The sequence below is a fragment of the Medicago sativa genome, chromosome 7, assembly GCF_051527215.1.
Source record: "Medicago sativa cultivar Bolivia chromosome 7, Bolivia_mono, whole genome shotgun sequence".
NCBI lineage: Eukaryota > Viridiplantae > Streptophyta > Magnoliopsida > Fabales > Fabaceae > Medicago > Medicago sativa.
The window spans coordinates 34,502,528-34,524,204 of NC_140755.1; the positions used below are offsets into that span (position 1 = coordinate 34,502,528).

The window sequence follows — 21,677 nt, forward strand, 5'->3', positions numbered from 1 at the left end:
TGATTGGTACCACATGCATAATTAAATTGTCAAGTTGATGAAGTTGTCGTTGCATTTGTCGTTGATGTTGAGTTGTCGATGTTGTTGTCGTGTTGTCAAGTTGTTATTATAACTAATGAGTTGATAATGAGTAATTATGTGAAGCATTAATGTTGTATAATTGTTGTTTATAATGTTAAATTTGTTGTTATTTAAGTAGTTAAATTCTGTTGATGAATTATATGCTTATTATTATTGAATGTGAATCTCACCCCTTCTGTTTGAATGTTGCCTCTACGTGGGTAACTTGCAGATAACCAGGATTAGCTGTTGATGTGAGTTCACTCCCTCACGCGTCGTCTTAGGGTTGCTCTGATACGTAACGGGATGCGGATCTTTGCATCGTTTCCTCTTTGTTACGTGTCTTTATGATTTATGTTGATGGACCATTGAAATGGATTGTTTAATAAGTTGTTTATGATGTTGAGGTCTTAGTGCCAAGTATTTGTTTAAACATTTAAGAATTTTTCCGCTGCGACATATTTGAAGTTATTGACAGCAGATGTTTTAAATAAAAAGTAGATTTCAACTCTATTTATATTTGATTTATATTTTGAAGAACGAAATGTGACATCCTGTTTGTGATGAACTCTGATTTATTTTATAATATTTATATGTTGGGAAAACGGGGTGTTACAGATCCAAGTAATAAAGAACTTGAACCCCTTGTGTAAGTGGTTATGAGTTCAATTTATATCTTATGCGTATGAAAAGAAATTGGTTGAGGGAAACCGAATTTCTATGTTCCATAGTTTTTTCAACGAAGATTAATTACTAATCGACATTGAAAATTTTGTATCAATATCATGATAAAAAAATGATTCAGTGAGTATAATATCATATCTTAAAATATGTAACACCTACTAGACGTATCTAGAAAGTTTAGCATGAGCGTTATCTTTAGTACTGGATACATTAAAAATATACAACATAAAATTTCCATGAAGAATAATATCTACAACAAGCCATGTTCGTATAAGCAATAAAACAATATATCTCGGCCATACATAAAAATACATCCTTGATGACCATAACTTCCTGTAGCGGTACGAACGGACTCTTGAAGAAACAACCATCCGACTATGAACATGCAAGAGCATCCTGCTTATCTGAAACAAATAAGGATTGGGATGAGACATAATGTCTCAGTGAGTTCCCCTAAATCCTAGGCTATAGGCAACCACGAGGAAAAACCTACGGTCACCACGTGTCTACAATACAACCTGGCGGTTGATTATACGTGTGTGGGGACTTGCTTTCCGAGACGGTAGAGCATGCTAAACCCGTCATAGGCTCATCTTACTTATTAAAGGTCTTTCTATCACCATACGTGTCATGGCAGTTAAGGGATCCTAGAACCGCAACCTCAAGATACAATATACGCATCAAGACTTACATACATAATCATGACACGGTCCTAAACCGGACGATTAGGGAAACCTAAGATCATCATCGGTAAAACATTCATAACATACTCTAATGCACGACTTGTTCTTAGCTAACATCATCATAATCATAAACATATTCATATTATGCATAATCATAAACATTCATACAATCACAATATTAATGTTGAACAAACATTCATGTCTTGATTCATTTTACGGATTGTTCCGGGTGGAGTAACCCCGAAATCATATCCCATACATTCTGAAAGTACCTAGCTAAGGTAATCGGACTCCCTCAGTGCCGTGCGGGCCCCTCCCGAAAGAAGCTTATACCGTTCTCACGACACCTACTTCTTACATACTTATTTACCACGGATCCTTAAGCGATCCTATGTGTGGTAAACTACACATATTTCATAGTCTTAATATTCATAAACATTCATGAAAGGTATCTACCCTATACATGCATACTCGCTTACCTCGGATCTGGGGTCGACCCGATTAAAAGTAAACTACCTTCATTCATACTTAATCATTGCGTGCATACTCTTACATAATCATATGCGAAGGAAATACACTTCGCGTCTTACTTACATAGGCATTCATATCACTCTTGCGTATCATTTATCATCAAGCATTGTTAACGAATTACCATGCCTTTCCTTTGTTTAAAACCTTGTTTGGAATTGTACTTTACTCACTTGGAATTAAGGGGTTTCATAGTTTAGTAAGGTACTGCAAGATCGAACCTCAGATAGTCCATGCTGGCCACAAAACTAATTGACAACAAATGCTGTGCAGTCAATTTCACCAGGCCAAATATCTCCTCGCCGGGCGAAATTTTTTGCCATGGCGAGATAAATGGCGAGCTACTCCAGAGAGCACTGATGAATGTCTGTCATTGCATGTTTTTAGTTGTTATTTGTATTGTTTTTGTAACATAAAGAGAGACAATTACCTATAATTCATGGCAAAATCAGAAGAAATCAGGAACAAGTGCTCAAAGAGAAGAAGAGAAGAAATGTTCCTAAAAAGCAAGCCATCGTGCCACGATTCATTAGCAACGTGCCACGATGGTAGGTCAAAACAAGAGCCAAGCATTCTGGAATAATCGTGGCACGATGACTCACCAACGTGCCACGATGGTGCGTTCTGCCAACCTGTGAGTGCGATCGATCTACTGACAAGCGTGCATCTGATGTCTGATCGTGCCACGATGACTCACCAACGTGGCACGATGGTACAGTCTGTTGGCCACCAAAATGTGTCTATAAAAGAGAAGCTTGGGCAAATGTTTTAGACACAGAAGTTTTATGGGATTTTAAGCATAGAGGAACAAGGAAACGAAGGTGCAAGCTCTTAGAGTCATACCAACTCTCAAGTTGGTAAGAATTTATGTATGCTTCTATCATTTATGCTTATGATAGTTTAGTTATGAGTAGTTAAACTATAGTTTGATTGAGCCATGATGATGCTATTGTAATATATGAATCAGTAGTTGTACTCTCTCTATTATCAATATTAATCAGTCTTTATTCAGTTTTACTTGTGTTTAATGCCTTTCTAAAGTAATTGTTGGAGGACCACTAACCATAACTACTTCAATTATGATTAAGAACTGATTTTGGGAACCAAATGACCACTAACCCTGGCTTTTGATCTTGATCTAGTAACTCTGTTTAACTCAACATTAGGAGCCCAGGGATGGGAAATTGAGGGTTATGACACATAAGTTAACGTTCCATAATTGCTTCCTAATGTTATTGCTGCCACGTAGACTCGGGATAGAGTAGGCGATTCTAGCTTAGGAATGGGTGTTGATACCCGGGAGGGATCAACACTATTTTGTTAACTTGTCGTAAAGAAAGATTAATACTTGAGAAGTAGAGAGAGGACAATTATCTCATATAGAGCAATAGCGGATTCATCGGCTTAATCATTCATCTCAATATAATTTCTGTCACTTTGTATTTACATTTGTTCAAACCTTTTATCAACTGCCTAGGGCAACCTTTATAAACCTTTTACATCCTAAAGAATAACGAACTTGTTAAGTTGAAGTTAATCACAGTCCTCGTGGATCGATATTTTTACTACTTCGATAGACGTTGGTACACTTGCCAATTATCTATCAAGTTTTTGGCGCCGTTCCGGGGACAGTTGAATCATTTCGACGAGGCAATTTTGTTATTATTTAGGATTTCTGTCATTTTTTTTTTGTATATATTTAAAAAAAAAAAAATGAATTCTGCTCTTTATTCTCTTCTCATGGTACTATGCTACTAAAAAGTTTATCTAAGTTTTGTAGCTATGATAGGCGGTTTAGCAGAAAGGTTATGCTTCGTAGACACTGAAGAAAGTATCAAGGGGGCGTATGAAAGATATATGCTGTCTTTAAAAATAAATGTTTTAGATAGTCTAACCTTGATGATACAAGAAAGATGTAGTCTTTATGAGGCAAAACAACCAGTTAGTCCTGGTGAAGGGGAAAAGGAGGAAATCGACAACGATTGCAATACTAATCTGAAAAATTCTCTAAATGAGTTCTTGATTTCAAATCAAGAGTTATTTGAGAAGTATGATGTTCAGTGTGGTGATCGTGTTGAGAAGGCGCATGAGTGTCAACGGAAATTGGTCAAGATGGAGAAAGAATATCACAATCTCATGGTGGAAGAAAAATCCAGAGAGATGAGTATTGATAATTTCACCACCTCTGAACCAATGGAGGTTGAAGAAATAGCTCATGTTGAGAAGGCGCATGAGTGTCAACAGAACTTGGTCAAGAGGGAGAAAGAATATCACAATCTCGTTGTGGAAGAAAAATCCAGAGAGATGAATATTGATAACTTCACCACCTCTGAACCAATGGAGGTTGACGAAATAGCTCATGTGAATAGGGATGCATTCCCTTATCTAAGGTGGGAGAGCGTAAAGTTAAAAAAATTAACAGTGAATGCATGGGAGCATCTGATTCTCTATGCCAAGTTCATGGAATTCCTACCGAGTAAAAGAAAGACAAAGGGTGATATATTCCTGCTATCATTTTTGCCACCCTAACAGTGGTTGAAGCGTCAAGCTCAATGACGTGAAAGAAAGCGCTTGGTGGGAGGCAACCCATCGGATTTACATTCATTCAGGTATTTTTAATTTGTTTCCTTTATATTTTTTCTTTTGAAAACAAAACAAAAACAGCAAAAATATGATTTTGAAAGAGGAACTTGGTTCAATATTGTGACCATCGTGGCACGATGGAATTTCAACGTGGCACGATGAGGAGACCAAGCAAGAAGTGTTTGCCACTGGATTCTTTGTGGCACGATCCCATATGAACGTGGCACGATCATCTTCCCAGAACATATGATCGTGGCACGTTGTGTATAATCGTGGCACGTTGATGGTGATTTTCAAAATTTTCAACCGTTACAAAATCCACCAACCCTTTTCTCTCATTTTCATCATTCACCAAAACTTCACCCCTATCACTCATACAAACATCCTTCACTATCACCTTCATTCAACCATCAATTTTTTTCCACAAAAATTCAACTTTACCCTTATTTCCCAAAACCTAACCCTTTTTCAAACCCAATTCCATAACTATCCACAAATGGCTTCATCATCTAACAAACGTGCTAGGGGAACCAAAAACACTAAACAAACTCAACAACCATCACAAGCCACATACCAAAAATTTAAAGAACATTCTGAAAGGTTTGAGTACATCAACGATTTCAGATTCTCTGTTGAAAGGAAGTTTGATTTTATCAATCTTCAACGTTATCCTCAAATTGAAACAACTTTGAAGGTTCTTGGGTGGAAGATGTTGAATGATTTGTCAATCACTTTGGGGCATTGTTGTTTGATTAAAGCTTTGTGCAAAAAGGAGGGTGTGCCGGAAGAACTAGGAGACATAACTGTAAAGTAAAAAGGATAGATTGATGACACTGTCTTGGCGAAGTTTGAGAAGAAGAAAGGCCGTGAAGGACAACAAAGACACCAAGCTGATGCATGACCATCTCAGGCACAACCAATGCAGGAGGACATGCCTCAACATCCACCTCTACACCCGATGATGCTCGATTATATATGTGGTATGGCCATCTGGGCCCAAGACACTTCATCACAGCTGTATGTGGACAGTCCATTCTTTGGTGCAGAGCTTTCCCTTGCTGCTGATCAGCAACGTCAGAGACCTCTTGGAACGGAGGAAACCATGAGAACTACTTCATAGAGCAGAGGAGACGTGCTGGTGAGAGGGAAGGTAGTGTTCGTTCAGACTTTGCACAAGGGAAAATGGCTAGTGAACAGATGGATGATGTTGCTAATGATGATGAGGAAACCGAGGAGGACGAGGAGTGATGGTGTCTTACAGTTGGAGCTGCTGTTTTATGTTTATGTTTTATGTTTCAAACTTTATGCTTTCTGTTTCTGTTTTCATGTCTTTAGCTTGATGCACTTTGAAATTCTGTCGTACATTTGGTTTGTTTGTGTGGTTTGATTTCAATTTCAATTTCCCATTTGAATTATTTTCCTTTGTTTGTTATTAATGGATCTGTTTGTTTATGGAAAACTATCAGTCTCATAACAGTGAAATGCCAATGATATATCAAGAAGTTCAAAGGAGGGTGATGCCAAATGGATGCAATGGGAAGTATACGGCAAATCAAGAATATGAACACAACTCCCAGATAACTCATCTTGTAAGATCATAGCCTAAATTTTTTCCAATTTTACATATATGAGTGTTCCATGCAACTGTTGTTTCTAGAACTTGCGATATTTCTTTATGTGTTGATTGGTCTTGTTATGTACACACTTAGGCAAATTGCTTTGTACCTTGAGCCGTTTTGAGCCTTCCTTGTTTAACTAATATGAATCTTTTGTGAAGCCAAATTGAGCCATTAGGTATAGACCCCTTGTTCGGTAAAGAAACATATTACAACCTTAGCAAGCTTTAGGCATGAAGGTCCCATTTTAAAATGAAGTTAAGCTATCTAGGTTGTATGAAATGTTCAAGTTTGGGGTTGCTTCTGGAATTAGCAACTTTCTAAGTTTGGGGTGGGGTACTAGAGAACTAAGAAGATTTTGTTACATGAATACATCTCATATCATGAAAAGCACTTGTAATTGTGCAGAAAAAAATAAAAAGATCAAGATGAGATGAAAAGAAAAGTTTGTATGAGACCAACATTGCTTATATGTCTCGTAAATCAAGTTCTCTAGTACTTCTCTTAATGTCAATGGTGGAATCATGTTAAACTGAAAATATCCGAAGTAGTTTGAGCTTAACTTCATTGTTCTTTTACACTACTTTCCAAATATACATCCACCTTAAACCTAAGCCCCATTTTAACCTTGAAAGTCCTTAGAAGTGTGTACTTAATTCTGACTTTGATTGACAATTTAGAAATATTTCAAGCTTATGGTAATACAGCAGACCTGCATGATGATTGAGTGACCTATTCAAACATATGCGTGGAGTTGTGACTTCGGAGGTAAGAGATAGGCATCCGGTACATCATTACACCGGAAGGAAGTGAACTGTTTGAATATATCATTGGCTGGTAACTGTTATCTTACTGCGATTTTTCCATTTGCAAAGTTGATTCCTTGAGGACAAGGAATGATTTAAGTTTGGGGTTGTGATGACTGTCTGTCATTGCATGTTTTTAGTTGTTATTTGTATTGTTTTTGTAACATAAAGAGAGACAATTACCTATAATTCATGGCAAAATCAGAAGAAATCAGGAACAAGTGCTCAAAGAGAAGAAGAGAAGAAATGTTCCTAAAAAGCAAGCCATCGTGCCACGATTCATTAGCAACGTGCCACGATGGTAGGTCAAAACAAGAGCCAAGCATTCTGGAATAATCGTGGCACGATGACTCACCAACGTGCCACGATGGTGCGTTCTGCCAACCTGTGAGTGCGATCGATCTACTGACAAGCGTGCATCTGATGTCTGATCGTGCCACGATGACTCACCAACGTGGCACGATGGTACAGTCTGTTGGCCACCAAAATGTGTCTATAAAAGAGAAGCTTGGGCAAATGTTTTAGACACAGAAGTTTTATGGGATTTTAAGCATAGAGGAACAAGGAAACGAAGGTGCAAGCTCTTAGAGTCATACCAACTCTCAAGTTGGTAAGAATTTATGTATGCTTCTATCATTTATGCTTATGATAGTTTAGTTATGAGTAGCTAAACTATAGTTTGATTGAGCCATGATGATGCTATTGTAATATATGAATCAGTAGTTGTACTCTCTCTATTATCAATATTAATCAGTCTTTATTCAGTTTTACTTGTGTTTAATGCCTTTCTAAAGTAATTGTTGGAGGACCACTAACCATAACTACTTCAATTATGATTAAGAACTGATTTTGGGAACCAAATGACCACTAACCCTGGCTTTTGATCTTGATCTAGTAACTCTGTTTAACTCAACATTAGGAGCCCAGGGATGGGAAATTGAGGGTTATGACACATAAGTTAACATTCCATAATTGCTTCCTAATGTTATTGCTGCCACGTAGACTCGGGATAGAGTAGGCGATTCTAGCTTAGGAATGGGTGTTGATACCCGGGAGGGATCAACACTATTTTGTTAACTTGTTGTAAAGAAAGATTAATACTTGAGAAGTAGAGAGAGGACAATTATCTCATATAGAGCAATAGCGGATTCATCGGCTTAATCATTCATCTCAATATAATTTCTGTCACTTTGTATTTACATTTGTTCAAACCTTTTATCAACTGCCTAGGGCAACCTTTATAAACCTTTTACATCCTAAAGAATAACGAACTTGTTAAGTTGAAGTTAATCACAGTCCTCGTGGATCGATATTTTTACTACTTCGATAGACGTTGGTACACTTGCCAATTTTCCCCTGGCCAAAAAAATAATTGACAACACATGTTGTGCAGTCAATTTTGCCAGGCCAAATATCTCCTCGCCATGCGAAATTTTTTGCCATGGAGAGATAAATGACGAGCTACTCCAGAGAGCACAGATCCCCAGCTCGCCATCGCGAGCTCTAGCTCTCCTGGCGAACTGTAGCAGTCCAGAATTCTGCAGAAAACGTATTTTTACATCAAAACCTCAAATCCAAGCATCATAAGGTACCTGGTACCTCCAGAACACATAAACATAGTTATAAATGGAATACATGGCACCATTAACATGTTTTGATCATAAATGGTACAAAGGGGTACTAAAACCCTAATTTCCATACCTAACATAACTTAGCAAAATTCATGTTTTTCTCACAAGAAATTGCACATCCCAAGGTAGGAGAACTAGCTAAAGAACTCACCTAACAAGTTTCTTGCATTTCCTTCAAGTTTCTAGCTTCCTCAAGATCAAACCCTAATCCAAGAATCCAAGCTCAATCCATTCTTTTTGTTGTTTCTTGCCTATGAAGCTTCTTTGATCCATGCTTGATCACTAATACCATGATTTCGGAAGGCTTGATGGAGAAAGATTGAGGGAAGGGGGCGGCCAAGTAGAGAGAAGGAGGAGAAGCTTTCTTTCTCTCAACCCTGGAGAGAGAAAGTGAAATGAGAAATGAATATTTTGGGTCCAAACGTACTTAAATACCTCTTGTGTGCGAATACCCAAAATACCCTTCATCTTAATCTTGCTTGACACTGATACATAAGTCCATACTTGACTGATATTACATAATAATATTTCCGTCATACTTAACATTTTCCATCATACTCGCTTTCCGTGAATATCAGTTCTCTGATACATTTAACAGATAAAATTTCCTTTATCTGACGAGCGGGATATTACAAAATCTATTAAAAAAAGGTATTATATTATATCTCAAAATCAATTAAAAATATTATATCTCAAAATAAAAATAAAAATAGAAATAAACATAACAAAAAATTCCTAAAAAACATCAACATAACAAGTGATAAAAGAAAATAAAAGAGATATCATCTATTTCTTCACTGATTTCTGCGCCCTCTCTCTCTCTCTCATGTGTTAACACCACCGATGCATATCCCTCTGTCAGACTCCCAACTCCCAATCTTGTCTCTTTGCATGCTTCTTCTTGTTATTGTTTCTTTTTATTTCTCTCCACTAAGAACACCATGAAACCACCGTCTCTAATATAATAATCATTTCATAATTTTTTATCATTGACTACTTATCCTATGTTTAGTAAATTAATAATTATTCTAAAATTTGTATCAGCAACAATTCATCCCTGTTTAATAATTATTTTTAAAATTTTATTAGAAATAACTTGTCTCATGTATAATATTTATTTTAAACGTTGTATCAGGGACAATTTATCCCGTGTATATTAAATTAATAATTTTTTTAAATTTTGTATCAACGACTACTTGGCCCATATTTCATACTTATTTTTAACTTTTTATGAGGAATAACTTCTCTTGTCTATAACATTTGTTTTAGTCTGTGTCAAATTATCATGTACATTTGAGTTAATTCTGAAATTTTAGTCAATGTCCACTTCTCCCATGCATTTTATAGAGTAAATAGCCAACCCCCCCCCCCCCCCCCCCCCCCCCCGAAATTGCAAGTTTCATCAAATACCCCCCTGTAGTTAACGAAACATCAATTACCCCCCTGAAATTGTCTAGCGTCTGTCAATTACCCCCGTCCGTTAATTTCCTCCATCCAACATGCTGATGTGGCCGTTAACTGCCACGTGGCACTGCCACATGGTCAGAAAAGCCATGTCACGTCATAGGAGGTAATTGACTATATTTTTTTTTTTTTGAAAAAAATCTGATTTTTTTTTTGTTTTCAAAATTAACATTTGTGTCATCCACTAACCTTGCAAATACCCCCCTAAAATTTAACATTTATGTGCAAATACCCCCTAAAATTTGAGGGGGTATTTGCACATAAATGTTAAATTTCAGGGGGGGTATTTGCAAGGTTAGTGGATGACACAAATGTTAATTTTGAAAACAAAAAAAAAAATCAGATTTTTTTCAAAAAAAAAAACATAAAGTCAATTACCCCTATGACGTGGCATGACTTTTCTGACCATGTGGCAGTGCCACGTGGCAGTTAACGGCCACATCAGCATGTTGGATGGAGGAAATTATCGGAGGGGGGTAATTGACAGACGCTAAACAATTTTAGGGGAGTAATTGATGTTTCGTTAACTACAGGGGGGTATTTGATGAAACTTGCAATTTTGGGGGGCTTTTTGGCTATTTACTCGCATTTTATATATTTACGCAATTTTAGACAATGCCCACTTATCCCTTGCAATTTAGTTGACGAGCGTTCAATATAATTATAGAAGTAAAGTGATGTAATATTATTCTAAATAGTATAGACGTTTTCGCAAGAACATTTTTTTTTTAAAATAACAACTTGTCCCGTGTATCAAAGTTAGTTTAGTCAGTGACAACTTATCCCGTACATTTGAGTTACTTTTGAAATTTTTGTCAATGCTCACTTCTCTCATGCATTTTATATGTTTATGAAATTTTAGTCAATATCCACTTATCCCGTGCATTTTAGTTGATAAAAGTTCGATATAATTGTAAAATTAAAACCATGTGATATTCTAAATAGTATAAACATGTTCGCAAGAACATTTTTTTTTATAAATAACAACTTGTCTTGTTTATCAAAGTTAGTTTAGTTAGTGACAACTTATCCCGTATATTTGAGTTACATTTGAAATTTTTGTCAATGCACACTTCTCACATGCATTTTAGTTATTTAGAAAATTTTAGACAAAGTCCACTTATCCCGTACATTTTAGTTGACGAAGATTCAATATCTTTACATAATTGAAGTGAGGTGATACTTTATCATGAACAATTTTTTATAAATGACAACTTGTCATGTGTATCAAAGTTAGTTTAGTCAGAGACAACTTATCATGTTTAATTTAATAAATTTATTATTAAATTAAACTCTTATTATTATTATTTGAATAAATTATTATTATTATTATTATTATTATTATTATTTGGGTTAAATATGTTTTTGGTCCCTATAAAATTAGGAACTTCTAAGTTTAATCCTTACTTAATTTTAATAGGTATTTTAGTCCCTACAAAAAAGAATTACTTCTAATTTTAGTCCCTCTTACAAAAATGTTTATTTAATTATCCTTAAACTCTTAAATTTTTGAACGATTTTTTTGAGACAAGTTTAGAACACTATGAAAGGTTCATATACTAAAATTTAGAATTTTTTTAACATGAAACAAATTAAATATGAATTTTTTAAAACGACAAAAGTTAAAGATAAAATTAACAAAATTTGGACGTAGAAATCAAATTTTGCGACAATTTTTAGCAGATGAACTTTTAGTAATGTTCTTAACACGTGTGTAAAAAATTGTTCAAGAACTCAAGAGTTTAAGCATAAATCAAACAAATTTGAATTGAGGAGGGACTAATATTGAGTGCAGAAAGTTTTTTTAAGGACTAAAAGAACTATTAAAATTAAGTAAAGATTAAACTTGAAAGGTACCAATTTTATAGGAACTAAAAACATATTTAACCCTTATTATTTTTACACTACTTTCTCAATATTTCAAACAAAAAAGCATATATCCAAATTTTTTTTCTGCCCTACTTTATGCCAAAAAACACAAAAATAACCTACTTTTTCGAAAAATTGCAGAAATACCCTACTTTTTCAGGTGTCTCTGGTACCACTCCACTTGGAGTTGCGGGGTACCCTAAAAAGTGACGAAATTTTTGTCCTTATTGTACCCCTACTTGGAGTTGCGGGGTACTTTCTTATTATTATTTTTTTTGAATTTTTTTATACCCCGCAAGCTTGACTTGCGTCCTATATATTGTTTTTTTTTAAATTTTTAAATACCCCTCTACTTGGAGTAGAGTCGTATAATAAAAACAAAAAAAATTGAAGCATAGTTTTACGTATTAGCATGCATAAAAAGAAAATAATAATAACTTAATTTAAAAAAACTAATTAAAATTATATAACAAATAAAATCCCATAATATCTACAATTATTATAAATGCCCTGCTATCCCACATCCTCGTCTTCGATAATGTCTTCCGCGATTTACTTGAGAGTCATGTTGGTCTTCGTCATTGTTATATGTAGTTGATTGTATCTAACTACCATAACCCAACGACAACGACACATCGTGTTCCCTTGTTGGCCATCCCATATCCAGAAATTGTTCATTGGAGTTCAACGAAGCCGGAGAGAAGTGAGATAGTAGGTTTGTTGGTTTTGGTGGGTGGTTGTAGTTTTGGTTGGTGTACATTGGGTATTGTGGGTTGTTGTAGGGGGGTAATTGGTGTTGGACGGTCCAGCTTGGTTTGGGTCATTATAGGAGAAGTAGTTGTTGTTGGATGTGCTAGCTTGGTTTGGGTCATTGTAACCATAGTTTGGCGGCCTTGTTTGCTAAAAGAGGACATGAGGCAGCAGCAAGGGTAAATTCTGGTGAGCCATTCTCAGAAGAAAAAAAACATGAAATATCTCAGGGATAAGGTGATTAAATCCAACAGTCATCATGTCACTCAGTTTGACCGGGATCAATATACCTTCTCCATCCGTGAAACCATCGACCATAAAGAAGGATTACCGAAGGGAGAATACAAGGTTGACCTGCAAAATAAATGGTGTGACTATGGACGATTCAGAGTGTTACACCTACCATGCTCACATGTCATTGCCGCATGTTCTAGCTTTCGTCACGACTACAAGATTTTTGTCGATAACAAATTCACGAATGAGTGTGTATACGCCGTATACAACATCCACTTCGACGTGGTTCACCACCAGACATATTGGCCTGATTATGAAGGACTGAAGGTGGTTCCCAACAAGTCCATGCGTAGGGCAAAGAAAGGTCGTCCACCAATTACTCACATTAGGACCGAGATGGACGATGTAGAAACTGAGAGAAGATGCCGCGTTTGTAGGATGACTGGTCTTTCCCGCAAAGATTGCATTAATATTAGACATCAGTAGAAATCTAGTCTTTATTTCATATTTATTGTATTTCGTATGTTTTTTATCTTATAAATATTATGATTATTATTATAATTACTTTTTTATTAATGCCTAAATTAACATTATTAATATAAGTTGAAATGGTGTGATAAATTGAAAAATGAAAGGAAGTATTTATAGTAGATGAAATAATACATGTTTCATAATAATTGTAGATTTTATGGTATTTTATTTGTTATATAATTTTAATTAGTTTTTTTAAATTAAGTTATTATTATTTTTTATGCATGCATTATTAACGTAATATATGATGCTTCAATTTTTTTTCTTTATTATGAAATTCCGGCAGACTAGCTTTCATGTGTTTTATACGATGTTATAATTAGAATGTCGAGTAAGATGTTTTAACATCAAGCTAGCAGAAAACAGACAGATCAAGGCAAATATAACAGATATAGAATTTTAGCGCGTCAATTATAAGTTGTTTTTATGTGATGTTTCAGATCCAAATCCGCAGGAAGAAGATGTTCCGTTTAATGTTCCAACATCATTCTAGAAGTAAGTATAAACAAACAGCAAAATAAACGACAGGGAAGTAAAAGGCACAGAGTTTGTTGACCCAGTTCAGCACAACACGCTTACATCTGGGGGCTACCAAGCCAGGAAGGAAATCCACTTGTGTAGTGCTTATTCAATAGCTCTCAGCAAACTCCTCGTTTACACTATATGACCTAGGACCTACCCGTATAGACTTCAACCTAGGAACTCCTAGATCTGAGATCCCATCTCACTATCCTAATGGTCAGTCACTGCCCCAGTGACCTATCAGACCTCAAACACAACAAGATAGAAGTTACCTTCCAACACAAACAACAAAACCTTGTTTCACAACTTCGGTTTGATGCACAAGAGTATTAATACTCACAAACTCAGTCCTAAACAAGTATCTAACACGACACAAGAAAGAACACACAATAGATTCTAGACTTGCATCACAAACGACACAAGAACAAATTACATGAAGACTCAAACCCTAAAGATCTAAACTTTTTAATATGACGACTTGAATAAACAATTAGGTCTTGAAGTCTTCCTTTTATACTGAAGCAGCTTGGGCTAAATAAATCATTGGGCTTCAGTAAACTTGCAGATCGGTTCAGCAAACCTGCAAAACAGAATCAGAAACAAATCTGGAAAGTCCTAATATGTCGAAACCTTTTTAGGAACGTTCCAAATAATAACAAATATTTCCTAAAATAAAATATCTATTTTAGAAATATTCCAGAGCTGATTCTTATAAGATATGCGCGTTACTTGGTCAGTAAGTAAAGGAAATATGGTTTCCTTAATCGATAAAATACGCGCGTACAGAATAGGCATGGACGCAGGCACACGGAACCGTGCCAGGATGTTGAAACATTGTATCCAACATCTTACAGAGTCGCCTAACCACATGCTGGAACATTGGTTCCAACTTACATAACAAGGATATTTGTTTTAGCAACAATGCAGCCAACACAAATACCCAACAATCTCCCCCTTTGGCAAATTTTTGGCTAAAACAAATTAAGGTCAATACTTACGAAACAGAGGGATGCATAAATACCATTCCTCCATGAGCATGAACACACACCAATGAAGAAACATCTAGCACACAGAATGCAAAGAGACACCATAGATACACTTCCTCAAGTCATCACGAACACATATTCAAGAAGAAGAAGAAGTAGCAGGTAGTATCACTCTAGAAAAAGCAAAAGTGTGCATACATAGAATACCTCACAAGTCTTCAATCACAGCTTCAGCTGGCAGAGGTATTACACTAGATCAGAGACATGCAGCAGCGGATCAGATTAGTAGCATAGTCTCAAGAGCTAAGGAAAAATAAATTCCTGAGCTACAACTAGGGAACATAAGTTCTTGTACATGAGATGAAGAGAGAACCAAAATTCTCTCAAGAGCAGAGGAAAAATAAATTCCAATGCTACAATCAAGGAAGATAACTTCCTGCACAAAAGTGGAGAGATGCAAGCTCTCTCAAGAGCAGAGGAAAGTCAAGTTCCAATGCTATAGACATAGGATGTTCCAACATCCTTTAGCACATCAGACAGGAGTACCTGCCACACATAGAGGCGAGGGAAAAAATAAATTTCCCATACCTACAGAGTACTGTCACCAACCAACCATAGAAGCACGGAAACCTAAATTCCTATAGTTACATGTGACAGACTTGGATGCCTTCAGAGAACTATCACCAACAACATATAGAAGTCAGGAAACACAAATTTCCAAACTTACAAGTGATAGACATAGATGTTTAAACTTCTGACTTCACATCCTTCACCCAGCTTGGTCTAAGCACAAGCCCACATAAAAGTATCACTCCCCCTGAATACATGCATACAGAAATTCTGAACAAAAACTCCTGATGCATAGACATATGAGATTCAGGATCTGGGCACAAAACATTCAAGGAATATTCACAAACTAGCAAGCCTATCAGCAGATACATGCTAGCAGACCTATCAAAGGTCACACACATAACTTAGGCTTTAAAAAGTCATCAGACATGTTCCATAATATAAGATAGTAGCAGGGAACATGTACATTTAGAATCCTAAGAAAGATAAATTCTGAGAGACATCACAGAGATGTTGTAGCAGAAGTGCTAACATCTACACCAGTCTTCTTAGACACGTTCCAACATTCCAGAGAACATCAGTAAGGAACATGTACAGTAGAAATTATGAGAAAAGCAAATTCTCAGAGTAGAACTTCAAGATGTTTCAGCTTCAGTGACAACATCTTCGTAAACTGTCACAGACATGTTCCAACTTTCTAGTGAACATGTACAATATAAAAGTACTGAGAACATATTCTCAGAATCATTAAGATTATCAAGATGTTGCAACATGAGTGCCAACATCTACACACCATCTTCCTGAAATAGTTGCAAAATAAATGCAACACCAGAGAATATAGGCATAACAGGCATACATGCATAATAGCATATATACAAGCATATAACCATACCATTTTTCTCCCCCTTTTTAGCCACAAAATGTGCCAACAAGAAAATAAAGTACTAAGGTTAGACTTCTCAGAATAGAAGGAGAAATCAGCAATACCAGAGCCTTTGTATTAATTGCTATAAGTCCTTATGTAAGCAGATACCTAGCTTGCTCCTTAACTTTTCCACTTGCACTACAACATTTACATCCTATGAAAACCCCAAAAAAGTGTTGCGAAAATCGTAAAAACCGTTTTGGTTGGCTACCAGAACAGTTTTCTTGGCGTGGCAAACCGAGGCGTTGTCTTATCCTTTCAGAACGCTTTTTTCCACAAACGGCAACAACATAGTTAGAACCGTAGTCTTAAATAACCTTTTAAGTACGGTTTTAGTATTTAACATCATCAACGGTTATAAGTTGTCTCCATAGAAAAACCGTTGCAATATATCCCAATTTTAGAACGTTTTGCGTGGCTCTAATCCAACGATTTTGTACTGTTGTAATTACTGAAACTGTTCTCATAGGCTTAGTTTGACACTACTCTTTGTAAGCTACCACAATGCTTTTGCACCGTTGTGAATAAATTAGTTTTTTTTAAATAAATGTGTAATTAATTATTATTGTTACATTTCACTTACTGTTTTTCCTTACGTTGTTCTTGCCAAAAAATGAAACATTAAATTTAGAGAACAATAATTTTAGTGAAATAACATTATAACAACATCAAATACTTATCAATAATATATCATCCATATATGCATTAAAAATAACATTATTTAAAATAAAGTACTTGGATCTTCAATATATACTTTGACATAATGTTAATTATCATTTTCATAATCTAAATAACATATTCAAGATAATCATCAACATCTATAAAAAAACACTTAAACACCCCTAAAAAAAAACTTAAGCATCAACATTTGTCTTCATCTCTTGTATATCCAAATCTTGAAATTCTTCATCGATATAATCATTATTCATTCATCTACAAAATAAAAGAAATATGTTGAATAAGTAACATGTGCAAATAATAGTGTCTTCATGGACCAATTTAAAATATATATGCTTAACACTGATGTAGTAATTTCGAAGTCAGTCCTTTCTGAAGAGACACAACAACAGAGTATACTAAACAATTATATTTGAAACATTTGTTATCCTTCATTTCATATGGTAACCAGTACACCCGTGCGCAGACGCAAGGGGTTGCGCTCCGTTTTGGGATAAGACGTAACCGTGTTCGATTTAGCACCCTTTCAATTTAACTTATCAAGAATGTTATAATTTAACTTATCATTGTCAATCATGTATAAGTGAGCATAAGTATCACTCCTTCCCTATTATGAGTTCATATTCAATTTTTATACATAAGTCAACATAAGTGAGCAATGTAGAAGAGTGTAGAACTAGAGGGGATCATACCTTTTTTTATTATTGAAACTGGTAACTTTGGGAAATCCACTAAAGACTCTATTATAAGATTAATAATAACTCAAATTGCAGAAATTCAGATTAACAGACATCATAACCTTGTAACAGAAATTTCATTCATTTAACAGAACCTATCATTTGATGCTAAAAAAAAATAAATTAACTTTGATATATGAACTTGAAGATTAGTTACCTTGTTGATGTATTCACTTTGGTAGTTGTTGAGAAGAAAGATGGGTGAAGTCTGCACAAAAACCATGAAGGTCACTGCGTAATGAAATTCAAATTTGAATGAAAATGATTCCCGGCCAATTTTTTTAAATTAATTCTTAACCAAAAAGGTAACAAAGTTGTTACTTTTATGTGAGTTTATAATGAAACAACCACAAAACAAACTTATTCATTATTGCAAGAGCTTATAAACATGGAGTATTTTAGAAATCAAAACTCAAAACACAAAATATGAACTCAAAACAAACAAAAAAAAACTCAATATCTTATTTACTCAAGAAGCTGAACCCAAAAAACAAAAACACCTCAAATTTTGAACAAAGAAAAGAAGAGGAACCAATATATGTCGGGGGCACAAATGTTGAAGGGAATGAGATGATTTTTGATAAAAAAAAAAACTCACGTTGTGTGAAATTGAGAGCATTGCTCTTTTGGGTTCTAGATTGGCGATCCTCTAACTTTGGCTTATCATTACTTCTTCGATTAGAAGAGAGTGTTGCACTCCCTTTTCTTGTCTATGACATCAATTTCTTTCATTTTTATGTTTTTGTTCAATTCTGCCCTAAAAATATTTATCTTTAAAAAATAATCTATTTTCATACTAAATCCCGTCCAACATAGTCACAAGCATACAAGATTCGAAATTAGAATGTCCTTTTTCTCATCAATATGACATTTATATATGTATCACAATAACATTGTTTAAAATAAAAGACTTGTGTCTTTAATGTACAGTATACCCTAAGACATGATAACAATCAAATCTTGTACTAAAAAAAAATAACAATCAAATCCATAAAAAAAAAAAAAACTTCTGTAAACAAAAATTTAGGCTACCCATTATTTTTTTAGTATACATCACTGAATAAGTTGCTTACTCATTACCAACTGATTTGCAATCTTTTATTTAATATATTTCACCAACTGATTTGCAATTTTTTATTTAATACAAAAAATTAAAGTTATACTTATTTAGGCCACTCATAATTTTTTTAATAGGGGTTTGTTGTTATGTAACTCAAGGATCCTTCTTAGTCTATTAACTAATCTATCTATTTCAAAAGAAAAATCTTTCTATAATGACATGTGGTAAAATTTCACACATTGGGGTACTCTTACCTTTTACTAGTTTTTTATGATTATATTTTCTACTAATGGAACCTGTTAATTTAAATAATGATTTCCATTTTACATTTCCTCCTGTATCTTAATAAGAGCCAAATTGTAAACTACAATGGTTTAAAAGATTCCAGATTTACTATAGTGATATATTCACAATATGGACAGTTTTGGTACTAGCTTATGATTTATATATAGGAAAGATGCTATAAATTGAAACTAACATACCCTGTCGAACATGTATATTTTTTCCACTTTTTGACTCCATATTCTCAAGGTTGCATCATCAGCACCAATACATATTGTTCTCCTAAGGTACCAAATAAAAGGAAACGAAGGATTTAAAAATATATAACATAGATAAAGGAAGATGCAACACGAAGAAAATATGAAGGGAATTAGTACCATCAGGGTGAAATCACCACAGGTCACACTAACACCATGACCAGAAAATATATTAAGGGAATTTTTATCAGCATTCTACATCCGAGCGGTGGAATCGTCAGAACCAGCGAAGAGCATTTTTCCTCTCGGATGCCATTTGAACCACTGAAGGTGAAAGACTTCATGGATATTAATTTAACCACTAGTTGAGGCAAAACAAAGTTAAGAATCTCACTTTACCTCTATGGCACCTTTAGGACCATCAACTGTTCCTTTCAGATTCACATATATAACCCCAGACTTAAACAAATCTATACATGCTTCCTGATGCAATTGTCCATCATATCTAAACCTATAACTAGTTACAGAGTTTGTATGATATGCACATGAACATTAAACAGGATTAAAGTAGTCAATCAAACAAAAACTAGGGTTTTGAATGAAGAAGTAATCGACCGAAAAACCTACCAGAATCATGAAAGATGAAACCAGAGATAGAATCCAAATCAGTTGTGAGAAGTTGAAAGTCTCTTGTGTAGCTCACAACACATTGAAGGTTACCTGCACAAAATCAAAAGGGGATAATGGTCAGAGATGGAAAACACTAATCAGAGATGAAGATTGCAATCTGAAATAGCGATCACAAGCATTGATTCTAAATTGGAGGTCACAAATGGCGATTGCATATCGGAGATCGCAGGCGACAACGGTCGATCGGAGATTGCAGAAGACGATTGTAAGAGAGAATGAAAGACGAGATAGCAAAAGTCACCGCCTCCTTCATAAACTGCAGAATCAGCAGTAGAGATTCACGGTTGTGAATCTCAAACAGCAGTTTCGAACAACAAAAGTAAGGAGAGATTAGGCAAAGGGATCCGAATGTTCTCTAGGTTCGTGAGTTTACAATTCTGCAACAACAACATAAAATTTTCTCTCTTAAATTGGGAATAAAATTAGCGTTCTTGAGTCTGAAATTATGTAGAGATTGGGCAAAGGGCCAGAAAAATTTAGGATTCAAAGGGTGGGTAAGTATGAAGTTAAAGGAAGGAGGAGAAGTCATCTAAGAGGATGAATTTGTATAAAATTAAGAAACAAATTGTAGAAATCTAAGAAAATTTTAGACATCTAAGATAAAATTGTAGAAATCTAAGAGAATGATGAAAAAGAAACCTCAGAGAAGCGCATACCTTTGATTGAAGATGGAGAAGAAGGGTTTCAAGTGGGTGAACGCCGAACGATGGTGATCAGGGTTTCATATTCAATTGACGGCAGAGTGCATGACAGTGAGTGGAGATTGGTCGTTCTGGGTTTGGAGCGGCCATGTGAGGTGAGAGTTCGTTTGGTCTGGAGTGAGATTGAGTTTCAATTTTTGTTTTATCAGGATTTTTTTTTTTTTTTTAAGGTTATTAGATGTCTCATTGAAAAATTAGAGGATATTTTTTTGTAACAAAAAAAGAAGGATTTTTAGTGCTAGCCTTTTTGTTTTACGAACAATTTTTTATTAAAAATATTTAATTTTAAAAGTCAAACAAGGATGATTTGTACGCCTTTGCTAGAAGAAAGATAAAAACCGTTCGGCTTTCCTATACGAGAACGAATTTGAGCGGTAACAAAAAATATGTAAAATTATTATATACTACCACAACACAATATGAAATCTGTTCCTTATAGAGCCATACCAGAACGGTTTTTTTACCTTCCAAAAATTAGGCGTTGTCGTAGAGCCAAAATGTTGTAGTGTTGTTTGACATCCAAGGCCAATGTCAGCCAATTGTTCTTCATTTAGTCATATGCTCAAGAGTTACTACCTTCTCTTCAACAAGATCCCTGATAAAGTGATGGCGTATGTCAATATACTTAGTCCTGCTATGTTGTATAAACCCCCAGGAGTACTTTTTCTGTCATCTGCACTGCCTGCCCAGTCAGATAGAAAGTCATAGTCACTTAGTCCCATTGATGTGCTTCAGAATCCTTTTCACTTGAGTCAGATGACTCATCTTTCATCTTAGCTTGATATCTGGCACAAATCCCTACAACAAAGGTTATATCAGGTCTGCTTGCAGTGAGATATAACAGACTTCCAATCATGCTTCAGTACATGATTTGATGCTTGAAGTGAGAT

At 35.1% G+C, this 21,677-nt stretch overlaps 1 long non-coding RNA gene and 1 pseudogene across 9 annotated transcripts; one reads left to right on the plus strand and one right to left on the minus strand.

Annotated features, from left to right (window-relative positions):
• Positions 1 to 12,410: 12,410 nt before the first annotated feature.
• Positions 12,411 to 13,394, plus strand: LOC146905853 (uncharacterized; annotated as a pseudogene).
• A 3,724-nt stretch (positions 13,395 to 17,118) lies between these two features.
• On the minus strand, positions 17,119 to 21,157 carry LOC146905854 (uncharacterized). 9 transcript variants are annotated; one of them, XR_015018754.1, is made up of 7 exons: positions 20,743 to 21,157; positions 20,024 to 20,463; positions 19,796 to 19,913; positions 19,577 to 19,720; positions 19,400 to 19,481; positions 18,015 to 18,065; positions 17,119 to 17,375 (listed from the first exon to the last, which is right to left on the minus strand). It is a non-coding gene; the product is annotated as an uncharacterized LOC146905854 (long non-coding RNA). The 9 variants fall into 9 exon arrangements; XR_015018753.1 differs by having other exon boundaries at positions 19,577 to 19,913; positions 20,024 to 20,116; positions 20,200 to 20,463; positions 20,743 to 21,155; XR_015018751.1 differs by having other exon boundaries at positions 19,796 to 20,463; positions 20,743 to 21,156.
• Positions 21,158 to 21,677: the final 520 nt, after the last annotated feature.